Here is a 7,996-nt window from a genome sequence, read left to right on the forward strand (position 1 = left end):
CAGTTTTAATACCATTGCCATTTTGTAGCTGCCTTTGACAACGATTTTGGCCTTTTGTGACTTTTGACAATGGTTTTTCTGTAATTATATAATTCTTTATTTACAATAGTTTTCTCATGTTACAATGAAATTTGTTCTGACTATTTTTTTAATTTAGTGTCAATAAATAACCTTAACAATTTGAATCAAATTTCTAAAGAAAACTAATTAAACATTTACCATTAAGTTTGATTTATAATGTATTATGTAAGATACACAATCACATTATATCATCAATCCAAAATACCATAATACTAGGCTAAGTCATAACTACTTCTAATTATATCATCATCATTTTTCAAAATATAATAGCAAGGCATAATCTTAAGTGAAAATACTAATTCATTTTGAATATGACAATGCTGGAACTTAAATATTATTACAGACAAATTTTTGTGTCATTGAAATTTGACTAAAGAAAAATATACATAATAAAGAAAAGTAGTACTCATTGATTTGCATCGTTTTACAACTTAAGACATTAAACAAAGAAGCTATTGACGGAAAGTTGTCAAAGCACCCATTACTCAGCATTGAATGACTTATAATAGAATAATAACATAACAGATCATACACAACCATAGCCATCATACTTAAATTCCAGAGACACTTACCTCTAGAGCTTTTGTATATGAGTTAATGAAAAGCTGAGACTTTCCTGCTATTGTTCGTGCATGTTGCCTTAGGTATCGACTTATCTCCATCTGTCAACATGAACTACATATTTACATCCACATCAATCAATTAATAATTCATCAAGATATCTAACTTGTAAAGTTTAGACACGTACATCTATAGCACCTCCACTAGCAACTGTAGTTGAATTTTCCAAAACCCTCTGAACAATCATGATTGCATGATGCAAGTTCGCTCTGCTTCCTCTATGAACTGTAAGAGAATCAATTATAAATCCAAGAAATGATAGATATATATAGAAGGAGATATAGACAGGCACTGCACAACCACCAACCCACCTAATCAGCTCCTCCACAAAGAACTATGGTGGCTGTTTATCCAGATGGACATCCATTGAATATGTTGAACCTTTCATTTCCAACCTGCTTCTCCTAAAAAACCTCACAAGTTCCAAGTACCTTCATGCAAATAAATCACAAGAATTTCAACAAATAATATAATACATAACACACAAAAAAAAATGCACAACCCCATCAATGATGTTATTGACAGATGTTTGTACAGTTCCACCAGTTGCAATAACGACCCTTTTTAAATCTTCTACTACACAACTAGCGTATAAAATTTCTCGATCTACAAAATACTGTTAAAATAGGACAAATAATAAATGTCTCTGGACCAACAATCAATCACAAATGAGAATTTCACACAAGGCCACAAATTAAGACACAATCTCAACTACATAAGAACCAAATTTCAATATGAATGTACATGCAATCCTATAGCTCCTAATCAAATTCTAAGAGTGAACACCGTCTTCAATTAAGGACTTGGCCTCCTTAAAAAACTCAGTAGCAAGTAAAACCATAGTGGTGGTTCCATCCCCAACCTGTAAATTAACAACAATGGTGGCCATTCAGTTATAACTATTACTAATTGACTAGCAAGTTAGTTAGTTTCTTCCTTCCACATCATTTCTAAATTAGTTAATTTCCTACTATTCTAGCATTTTTAAACCCGAAATGGAAAGAACCAATTCAATCATTCTCCATTCTCCAATTACATTAATAATGACACACATCAGAAGCAAAAATAATTAAAAAAGTGCAGGTCCATAAGATGGATCTAAGCTGAGATGAATGAGTATATTGAGCAGTGACTAAAATAGAAAATGTATTTCCAGAGAACCAATTACCAAATCAAAATCAAAATAGCATTATAACAAATCAATATTAAAATCAAAACATAAATCAAATTAATTAAAATCACAGAAGAATAGACACCTAAGTTACCTAAACAGAGATTGAGCCACAAGGAGGAGGCAGAGAATAGTGCCCGCGACAGAGTTTGAACCACAATCAGAAGCTACAGCCATGACAGGAGCAGAAGCAACGAAGCAGAAGCAGAAGCAGAAGCAGAAGAGGGCAGGGTAAGGGCAGGGCGACCATGACAACAAAAGGGTAGAAGCTGCGACAGCCAGGAGAAGCAATAACGGCCAGGAAAAACAGCGACGGTGCGGAGAGGGGAGAAATGGACAGGAGAACCAGCGACGGTGCGGAGAGGGGAGAAACGACCAGGAGAACCAAAAACGGCACAGAGAGAGGAAAGGCAGCAACGATTCTTATGCGGCTAGGGGAGCCCAGACGCAGCTTCCTTCGACGGTGGCTTAGGGTTAGATGGTGAGGGCTGGGTGAAGTTTGACATTGTTCGATGATGGCTTTGATGGTGGGTTAGGGGTAGTAGAGGGAGGAAACAAGATCAGCTTTGTGTTTTCTTCTGAAGGAAGATTGCAAATAATATTAAAAAATTGTTGTTTGATAAAAAATTGTTGTAATAGTTATAAAACTGTTCTTTAAAATAGTCAAAGAGAACGATTTTATTTTGTTGCTATAACATAATAAAAAATTGAACATCAACAGCAACACTGTAAAAACCATTGTCTAATACCATCTAATAGAACGATTTTAAAGTGTAGAATTTTGGCAACGGTTTTTATGCATTTCTTTTGTACAATTATTTAAACAATATTAAAACCGTTGCTTAAAAACAAATCATGGTAACGGTAATAAAACCGTTCTTTAAAACAGTAAAAAAGAACTTTTTTAGTTTGTTGTTATAAAATAATGAAAAATTGAATTCAACAGTATAAAAAAATCGTTGTCTAAAACTATCTAAGAGAACGGTTTTAAGGCGTTGCGAAATTTGGCATTGCTAAAGCACACATTTGTTGTAGTGTCTATTTTGTAATCCTACTGCTACCATTTGCATCAATTTATAGTTATAAATTTGTTGCTATCATTATTACTTTCGTTGAGAGGACCACGCTGATCTCACCCGCTGGTGCACGAATCCCACACTTTCATACAGCTGTACTAGCAAGTGCATTGGGTCGTCCAAGTAATACCTGAGCGAGTCAGGGTCGATCCCACGAGGATTGTTGGTTTGAAGCAAGCTATGGTTATCTTGCAGGTCTTAGTAAGGTAAAATCAGGAAGTTTTTGGATTGAGGCTTAATTGCATTAAAAGAAATATGAGAGAAGGTGTATAAGGTATTTTGTCAATGAAATCAGTAAAAGGGTTACAATTGAGGATTGGAGTTGCTTAGCCTTTCTAAATTAACTCTGGTATTACTGTCTTCTTTTCTTGTGAGTGATCTCTTCAATGGCAGGCTGTATGTGATCAAAGCCATTGGCCGTGGTCATTGATCTCCTCTGCTCCAAATCAAACGCCATTGTTCGTGGTCATCCAATCTGACGGAGGGTGAAGCTCTAGCAGTTCATTCTCTTGGCGATCCTAATCAAAACGCCACAGATAAGGTTAAAACTTCCGGATCAAAGAATGCTGCTTCTGTGAATTCTAGGCTATACAACGGAGACCCTAATCTCTCCAGAAATCGGCTAAACTGGTGTCTTGAGAAGTCCCCGACAAAGTCGTGGATTAACCATCTGAGAGATGTATAAACATAGTTGTTGGTTCGCGCTTTCCAGCCACGTATTCACACAAACCTAAGTAGACGCGGGTGTTTGTCAGGCACGTTCATCTTAGTATGATGAACAGAGCTGATTGTCGCTGATCATCCTATTCACCATGTTGAAGAACGAATAAACATCTTAGAAATAAATCAAACACGGATCGAAGAAGAAATAATAATGCTTTTATTAATTCATAGGACTTAGCAGGGCTCCTCCCCTCAACCTAAGAGGTTTGGAAACTCATACTGATGAGAAATAAAATTATGAATTCGAAAATATGCTGAATGATGGCCAAAAAGTGTTCGAATAACATAAATCTAATCCTTTAAAAACTAAATAATGACTAGTAAGGGTAAAGCAGTCTCTTAAGTGCTAAAATCCACTTTTGTGGCCCACTTGGTGAGTGTTTGGGCTGAGATTTGATTAGATCCACGTGCTAGGAGGCCTCTAGGGCATTGAACACTGGTTAGGGGTTCTGTCTGGGCGTTTGGACATTTGACTCTACTCCTTGGGCGCTGGACAACTGGAAGGGTGCAGAAGGCTGGCATTGGACGCCAGTTTTGGGCCTTCTAATATGAAGCAAAGTATGAAGTATTATATATTCTAGAAAGCTCTAGAAGTCAGCTTTCCAGAGCTTTTGAGAACGTTCCATATGGACTTTTGTAGCTCCAGAAAAGCGCTTCCAAATGCAAGGAGGTCAGATCTGGACAGCATATGCAGTGCTTTCTCTGTCTCTGAATCAGACTTCTGCTCCAGCTCCTCAATTTCAGCAAAAAATTACCTGAGATTGTACAAAAACACATAAACTCAAATTAGAATCCAAAAATGTGAATTTAACACTAAAACATGTAAAAACTTAATAAAAGATAAACAAAACATACTAAAAACTATATGAAAACTATGCCAAAAAGCGTATAAAATATCCACTCATCACAACACCAAACTTAAACTGTTGCTTGTCCCCAAGCAATTAAAAATAAAATAGGATGAAAAGAAGAGTAGGATGCAATAAATCTCTGAGTTTCCAATGAAGCTCAATTTCAATTAGATGAACGGGACTTTGTAACTTTTTGTTTCGGAATAGTCTTGGCATCTCACTATCCATTAAAAAATCAGAATGGATGGCATCTTTAGCAACTTAGAGTCCAGATGATATTATTAATTCTCCTAGTTAAGCTCTTTTTATTCTTGAACACAGCTTTTTAGAGTCTTGGTTGTGACCCTAAGCACCTTGTTTTCCAGTATTACCACCGGATACAATAATGCCATAGACACTTTAATTGGGTGAACCTTTTTAGATTGTGACTCAACTTTGCTAGAGTCTCTAGATAGAGGTGTCCAGCGTTCTTGAGCACACTCTTTTTTCTTTGGATCATGACTTTAACCGCTCAGTCTCAAGCTTTTTACTTGACACCTTCAGGCCACAAGCCCATGGTTAGGGACAGCTTGGTTGAGCCGCTTAGGCTAGGATTTTATTCCATTAGGCCTTCCTATCCACTGATGCTCAAAGCCTTGGATTATTTTTACCCTTGCCTTTTGGTTTAAAGGGTTACTAGCTTTTTTCTCTTACCTTTTGGTTTAAAGAGCTATTGCCTTTTTCTGCTTGCTTTTTCTCTCTCCTTTTTTTGTATGCAAGCTTTGTTCTTTTTGCTGCTTGTTCTTGCTTCAATAATCAATTCTATTGATTTTTCAGTTTGCCAATGATACTTTTCCTTTTTCTTCATTCTTTCTAGAGCCAGCATCATAGGATTCCAACTTCAAATATGCACTGTTTACTCATGCATTCAGAAACTAAAGCAATGCCACCACAACAAAATAATTAACCATTCTTTATTGAAAAACTCGAAAATTTATGCATATTTACTTGCTTATAAAAAAATCTACTATTTTATTCATTGTTTAATGATGATAAGAGGAATAATGTATAGCTTATTAGAAAAATAAAAATTAATTAATTACTACTAATGCTTATGTAATCCTAAAAATTAAAAATAAAAATAAAAGTAAAATAAAGACTTAAATACTACTAGTGATCATGCAACTCTAAATTAGGATGGAAATACGTGAGACAGGAATAGGAATAGTCACAGAATTAAAACTCAACAACCTTCAGGTTGAGAGATGTTGGGCTTTTCAGGTTGTGGGATGCATGGATCTTCAACTTGAGGGGCACTGGGCTCTTCATGGGAGAGCTTCTGGCACTTCAGCTCCTCTAGCTCACGCTCTTGCTTCTCCTGCTCCTTAATTAGTTTGCAGATCATGCTAGTCTGATCTTTCTGCTCCTCTCTGAGCTGATCTAAAGTGCTCTGCAAGTGTATTACAGACGCCTTTAGCTGGTCCCAATACTCCATTGGAGGGATCTCTTAGGAAGGCTCATGTGCTTTCCTTTTGGGTTGATCCTCTTCTATCTTGGAACTCTCCATCACCTGCTTGGTGATTGGTTTTTTCTACTGGAATAAAGTTGTCTGATGGGATCATAACCTTAGCCTCTTGGCATAGGCAAAAGATGAGATTTTGATAAGCTAGCATTGCATTAGTGGACACTCTGTTTGCCAGCTTGTAAATCTCATGGGGGATTATTTGGTGGACTTCTACATCATTCTCCATCATAATGCATTGAATTATCACAGCTCTTAGGATAGTAACTTCAGAGCGGTTACTTGTGGGGAGTATAGAATGCCCAATGAAGTCTAGCCATCCTCGAGCAATAGGCTTGAGGATCACCCTTTTTAGCTGGCATGGCTCCCCTTTTGTATTCTCAATCCATTGAGTTCCGGGCAGGCATATGTCCTCTAGGACTTGATCCAGCTTTTGGTTGGCTACAACCCTTCTATTGTATGACTCACGGTCATCCTTTTGCAGAGGTAGTTTGAAGATCTCTCTCACCCTATCCAGGTGAAAATATATGATATTCCCCCTGACCATCGTGCGAAAAGTATGAAAGGTTGTTCCATCCTTATTTTGTTTATCTGTCATCCACAGATTTGCATAGAATTCACGGATCATGTTGCATCCAACATTTAATTCGGGATTACTTAGAATCTCCCAACCTCTCCTTCGAATCTGCTCTTGGATCTCTGGGTATTCTTCTTCTCCTAAATTGAATCCCACCTCAGGGATTACTGGCCTCTTAATCATTATCTTCTGAGAATGTTCTTCATGTTGCTTGGTAACGAATCGAACAGGTTTGAAAATAACTGTTGAGTTGTCCTCTTTCTTGTTCTTTGGGGCGGTCTTGCCACTTCTTGGAGCCATGAGATTGAATTCTTGATGAGAGAACAGGGCTCCTGCCATACCAAACTTAAAAATTTGCTCGTCCTCGAGAAAAAAGTAAGAAAAGAATAAGAAGAAAAGAGAATAAAATTTGAATGAGAGGTGGTGAGTGAGGGAGAGAGGCACGGTCACAAATATATAGGGAGTGGGAAGGGATTTTCGAAAATAATCATGAAAGAAAATAAAGATTTTTGAAAAAAAAGATAATTTGTTAAACTTGAAAGATAAGAAAAGATTTTAAAAAGATATAAAAGATTTTAAAGATAAGATAAGAAGTATGAAAAGGATTTGAAAGTTTAATAAAAGATATGAACAAGATAAGAAAAGATTTTGAAAGAATTTCAAAACGATTTGAAAAAGATATGAAATTTTGAAAAGGATTTGAAAGGTTTTGAAAAAAAATGTTTTAATTTGGAAATTAAATTGAGAATGAATTATTTGAACAAGATTTAATTTAAAAATCAAAGAAAATTTGAAATTGAATTGGAAAAAGATAAGTTGAATCAAGAAAAGATGAGAATTTTGAAGTTACCTCCATGCTGCCTTGCTCGCGTTTAGCGCCAGAGTAGTCCTCCCTCTTGGGCATTAAACGCCCAGCCAGGGATCCCTGGCTAGGCGTTTAACACCAGGCATGTGCTCCTTCTTGGGCGTTAAATGCCCAGCCAGGGCCTCCTGGCTGGCGTTTAACGCCAGGCCTGTGCTTCGCATTGGGCATTTAAACGCCTAACCAGTGCTCCCTGGCTGGCGTTTAACGCTAGGCTTGCTGCCTCCATGGGCGTTTGAACGCCCATTTGCCTACCCTTTTCTGGCGTTTTAACGCCAGAGAAATCTTTACTCCAGGGTATTCTATTTGCTATTCTGCATCATTTTGTCTCTGTTTAAGCACTGTTCATGATCACTAACATTAAAATTAACTTAAAACATAATCAAAAACTAAAAAAGAAAACTAATTTAAAATATAAATAACTAGAAAATTGATAAAGTATGAGTGATTATTGGGTTTCCTCCCAACAAGCGCTTCTTTAATGTCTTTAGCTGGACTTCACTGTACTTAACTTAGTAATAGTGTTGAGCCTC

The 7,996-nt window shown here is 36.7% G+C and overlaps 1 long non-coding RNA gene across 1 annotated transcript; it reads right to left on the reverse strand.

Annotated features, from left to right (window-relative positions):
* Positions 668-1,285, reverse strand: LOC107618807. The gene is made up of 4 exons (XR_001615383.2): positions 1,205-1,285; positions 1,014-1,133; positions 830-927; positions 668-743 (listed from the first exon to the last, which is right to left on the reverse strand). It is a non-coding gene; the product is annotated as an uncharacterized LOC107618807 (long non-coding RNA).

Source organism: Arachis ipaensis, chromosome B01 (genome assembly GCF_000816755.2).
Source record: "Arachis ipaensis cultivar K30076 chromosome B01, Araip1.1, whole genome shotgun sequence".
NCBI classification, from domain to species: domain Eukaryota; kingdom Viridiplantae; phylum Streptophyta; class Magnoliopsida; order Fabales; family Fabaceae; genus Arachis; species Arachis ipaensis.